Source organism: Triticum urartu, chromosome 1, assembly GCF_003073215.2.
Source record: "Triticum urartu cultivar G1812 chromosome 1, Tu2.1, whole genome shotgun sequence".
NCBI classification, from domain to species: domain Eukaryota; kingdom Viridiplantae; phylum Streptophyta; class Magnoliopsida; order Poales; family Poaceae; genus Triticum; species Triticum urartu.
In genome coordinates this window covers 503,038,757-503,044,591 of record NC_053022.1, presented here as the reverse complement: position 1 = coordinate 503,044,591, position 5,835 = coordinate 503,038,757, and positions in this window count along the sequence as shown.

Genomic DNA, 5,835 nt, shown 5'->3' with positions numbered 1-5,835 from the left:
TAAGGAATGCAGTTTTGTTTATCCATTTGCCAGATTTCATAAAATGCGGCAATTGCTAACATGATTCGGACAGACTTAAGCATAGATACGAGTGAGAAACTCTCATCGTAGTCAACACCTTGAACTTGTCGAAAACCTTTTGCAACAATTCTAGCTTTGTAGATAGTAACACTACTATCAACATCCGTCTTCCTCTTGAAGATCCATTTAATCTCAATGGCTCACCGATCTTTGGGCAAGTCAATCAAAGTCCATACTTTGTTGTTATACATGGATCTCATCTCAGATTTCATGGCCTCGAGCCATTTCGCGGAATCTGGGCTCATCATCGCTTCCTCATAGTTTGTAGGTTCGTCCTGGTCAAGTAACATGACCTCCAGAACATGATTACCGTACCACTCTGGCGCGGATCTCACTCTGGTTTACCTACGAGGTTCGGTAGTAACTTGATCTGAAGTTACATGATCATCATCATTAGCTTCCTCACTAATTGGTGTAGTAGTCACAGAAACAGATTTCTGTGATGAACTACTTTCCAATAAGGGAGCAGGTACAGTTACCTCATCAAGTTCTACTTTCCTCCCACTCACTTCTTTCAAGAGAAACTCCTTCTCTAGAAAGGATCCATTCTCAGCAATGAATAACTTGCCTTTGGATCTTTGATAGAAGGTGTACCCAACATTTTCTTTTGGTTATCCTATGAAGATGCACTTCTCCGATTTAGGTTTTAGCTTATCAAGTTGACACTTTTTCACATAAGCATTGCAACCTCAAACTTTAAGAAACGACAACTTTGGTTTCTTGCCAAACCACAGTTCATACGGTGTTGCCTCAACGGATTTAGATGGTGCCCTTTTTAACGTGAATGTAGCTGTCTCTAATGCATAACCCCAAAATGATAGCGGTAAATCTGTAAGAGACATCATAGATCGCACCATATCAAGTAAAGTACGATTACGACGTTCGGACACACCATTACACTGTGGTGTTCCAGGTGGCGTGAGTAGTGAAACTATTTCACATTGTTTTAACTGAAGGCCAAACTCGTAACTCAAATATTTTACATCTGCGATCATATCGTAGAAACTTTTATTTTTGTTACGATGAATCTCCACTTCACTATGAAATCTTTGAACTTTTCAAATATTTCAGACTTGTGTTTCATCAAGTAGATATACTCATATCTTCTCAAATCATCTGTGAAGATCAGAAAATAATGATACCTATCGCGAGCTTCAATATTCATCGGACCATATACATCAGTATGCATGATTTCCAACAAATCTGTTGCTTGCTGCATTGTTCCGGAGAATGGAGTCTTAGTCATCTTGCCCATGAGGCATGGTTCGCAAGCATCAACTGATTCATAATCAAGTGATTCCAAAAGTCCATCAGCATGGAGTTTCTTCATGCGCTTTACACCAATATGACCTAAACGGCAGTGCCACAAATAAGTTGCACTATCATTATTAACTTTGCATCTTTTGGTTTCAATATTATGAATATGTGTATCACTATGATCGAGATCCAATGAACCATTTTCATTGGGTGTGTAACCATATATGTAAACAGAACAACAATTTATTCTCTTACTTAAATGAATAACCGTATTGCAATAAACCTGATCAAATCATATTCATGCTGAACACAAACACCAAATAACACTTATTTAGGTTCAACACTAATCCCAAAAGTATAGGGAGTGTGCGATGATGATCATATCAATCTTGGAACCACTTCCAACACACATCGTCACTTCACCCTTAACTAGTCTCTGTTCATTCTGCAACTCCCGTTTCGAGTTACTACTCTTAGCAACTGAACTAGTATCAAATACTGAGGGGTTGCTATAAACACTAGTAAAGTACACATCAATAACATGTATATCAAATATACCTATGTTCACTTTGCCATCCTTCTTATCCGCTAATTACTTGGGGTAGTTCCGCTTCCAGTGACCAATCCCTTTGTAGTAGAAGCACTCAGTTTCAGGCTTAGGTCCAGACTTGGGTTTTTCACTTGAGCAGCAACTTGCTTGCCATTCTTCTTGAAGTTCCCCTTTCTTCCCTTTTTCCCTTTACTTGAAACTAGTGGTTTTGTTTACCATCAACACTTGATGCTTTTCTTGATTTCTACCTTCGTCAATTTCAGCATCACGAAGAGCTTGGGAATCGTTTCTATTATCCCTTGCATATTATAGTTCATCACGAAGTTCTACTAACTTGGTGATGGTGACTAGAGAATTCTATCAATCACTATTTTATCTGGAAGATTAACTCCCACTTGATTCAAGCGGTTGCAGTACCCAGACAATCTGAGCACATGCTCACTGCTTGAGCTATTCTCCTCCATCTTTTAGCTATAGAACTTGTTGGAGACTTCATATCTCTCAACTCGGGTATTTGCTTGAAATATTAATTTCAACTCCTAGAACATCTCATATGGTCCATGTCGTTCAAAACATCTTTGAAATCCCGATTCTAAGCTGTTAAGCATGGTGCACTAAACTATCAAGTAGTCATCATATTGAGCTAGCCAAACGTTCATAATGTTTGCATCTGCTCCTGCAATAGGTTTGTCACCAAGCGGTGCATCAAGAACATAATTCTTCTGTGCAGCAATGAGGATAATCCTCAGATCATGGATCCAATCCGCATCATTGCTACTAACATTTTTCAACTTAGTTTTCTCTAGGAACATATAAAAATTAAACGGGGAGGAACATCGCGAGCTATTGATTTACAACATAGATATGCTAATACTACCAGGACTAAGTTCATGATAAATTAAAGTTCAATTACTTAAGAACTCCCACTTAGATAGACATCCCTCTAATCATCTAAGTGATCACGTGATCCAAATCAACTAAACCATAACCGATCATCACGTGAAATGGAGTAGTTTTCAATGGTGAACATCACTATGTTGATCATATCTACTATATGATTCAAGCCCGACCTTTCAGTCTCAGTGTTCCGAGGCCATATCTGCATATGCTAGGCTCGTCAAGTTTAACCTGAGTATTCTGCGTGTGCAAAACTGGCTTGCACCCGTTGTAGATGGACGTAGAGCTTATCACACCCGATCATCACGTGGTGTCTAGGCACGATGAACTTTGGCAACGGTGCATACTCAGGGAGAACAATTTTATCTTGAAATTTAGTGAGAGATCATCTTATAATGCTACCGTCAATTAAAGCAAGATAAGATGCATAAAAGATAAACATCACATGCAATCAAAATATGTGACACGATATGGCCATCATCATCTTGTGCCTTTGATCTCCATCTCCAAAACATCGTCATGATTTCCATCATCACCGGCATGACACCATGATCTCCATCATCTTGATCTATATCAATGTGTCGTCACATGGTCATCTCGCCAACTATTGCTCTTGCAACTATTGCTATCGCATAGCGATAAAGTAAAGCAATTATTTGGTGCTTGCATCTTATGCAATAAAGAGACAACCATAAGGCTTCTGCCAGTTGCCGATAACTTCAACAAAGCATGATCATCTTATACAACAACTTATATCTCATCATGTCTTGACCATATCAGATCACAACATGCCCTGCAAAAACAAGTTAGACGTCCTCTACTTTGTTGTTGCAAGTTTTACGTGACTGCTACGGGCTTAGCAAGAACCGTTCTTACCTACGCATCATAACCACAACGATAGTTTGTCAAGTTGGTGCTGTTTTAACCTTCACAAGGACCAGGCGTAGCCACACTCAGTTCAACTAAAGTTGGAGAAACTGACACCCGCCAGCCACCTGTGTGCAAAGCACGTCAATAGAACCAGTCTCGCGTAAGCATACGCGTAATGTCGGACCGGGCCGCTTCATCCAACAATACCGTCGAACCAAAGTATGACATGCTGGTAAGCAGTATGACTTATATCGCCCACAACTCACTTGTGTTCTACTACTGCATATAACATCAACACATAAAACCTAGGCTCTGATGCCACTGTTGGGGAACGTAGTAATTTCAAAATTTTCCTATGCACACGCAAGATCATGGTGATGCATAGCAACGAGAGGGGAGAGTGTTGTCTACGTACCCTCTTAGACTGGAAGCAGAAGCGTTAGCACAACACGGTTGATGTAGTCGTACGTCTTCATGGCCCGACCGATCAAGCACCGAAACTACGGCACCTCCGAGTTCTAGCACACATTCAGCTCGATGACGATCCCCGGACTCCGATCCAGCAAAGTGTTGGGGAAGAGTTCCGTCAGCACGACGGCGTGGTGACGATCTTGATGTTCTACCGTCGCAGGGCTTCGCCTAAGCACCGCTACAATATTGTCGAGGATTATGGAGGAGGGGGGCACCGCACACGGCTAAGAGAACGATCACGAAGATCAACTTGTGTGTCTAGAGGTGCCCCCCTGCCCCCGTATATAAAGGAGCAAGGGGGGAGGCCGGCCGGCCCTTGGGGTGCGCCAAGGAGGGGGGAGTCCTCCTAGTAGGAGTAGGACTCCCCTTTCCTAGTCCAACTAGGAAGAGAGAAGGGGGAAGGGAAGAGAGGGAGAGGGAGAGGGAAAGAGGGGCCGCGTCCCCTTCCCCTAGTCCAATTCGGACTCCTCATGGGAGGGGGCGCGCCACCTCCTGGGCTGCTGCCCTCTCTCTCCCCTCAGGCCCACTAAGGCCCAGTACTTCCCCGGCGAATTCCCGTAACTCTCCGGTACTCCGAAAAATACGTGAATCACTCGGAACCTTTCAGATGTCCGGATATAGTCGTCCAATATATCGATCTTTACGTCTCGACCATTTCGAGACTCCTCGTCATGTCCCCAATCTCATCCCGGAGTCCGAACTCCTTCGGTACATCAAAACTCATAAACTCAAAATATAACTGTCATCGAAACCTTAAGCGTGCGGACCCTACGGGTTCGAGAACAATGTAGACATGACCGAGACACGTCTCCGGTCAATAACCAATAGCGGAACCTGGATGCTCATATTAGCTCCCACATATTCTACGAAGATCTTTATCGGTCAAACCGCATAACAAACATACGTTGTTTCCTTTGTCATCGGTATGTTACTTGCCCGAGATTTGATCGCCGGTATCTCAATACCTAGTTCAATCTCGTTACCGGCAAGTCTCTTTACTCGTTACGTAATACATCATCCCGCAACTAACTCATTAGTTGCAATGCTTGCAAGGCTTTAAGTGATGTGCATTACTGAGAGGGCCCAGAGATACCTCTCCGACAATCGGAGTGACAAATCCTAATCTCAAAATATGCCAACCCAACAAGTACCTTCGGAGACACCTGTAGAGCACCTTTATAATCACCCAGTTACATTGTGACGTTTGGTAGCACACAAAGTGTTCCTCCGGTAAATGGGAGTTGCATAATCTCATAGTCATAGGAACATGTATAAGTCATGAAGAAAGCAATAGCAACAAACTAAACGATCAAGTGCTAAGCTAACGGAATGGGTCAAGTCAATCACATCATTCTCCTAATGATGTTATCCCGTTAATCAAATGACAACTCATGTCTATGGTTAGGAAACATAACCATCTTTGATCAACGAGCTAGTCAAGTAGAGGCATACTAGTGACACTCTGTTTGTCTATGTATTCACACATGTATTATGTTTCCGGTTAATACAATTCTAGCATGAATAATAAACATTTATCATGATATAAGGAAAAAAATAATAACTTTATTATTGCCTCTAGGGCATATTTCCTTCAACGGAATACTGGTATTTATATCTAAAATATAGAATAAGTTCATTTTTGTACAAATATACGAAGATGTTTTGAGGGTGGAGCAACAGGAGAGAATTGTTCAGATGGAAAGGCAAGT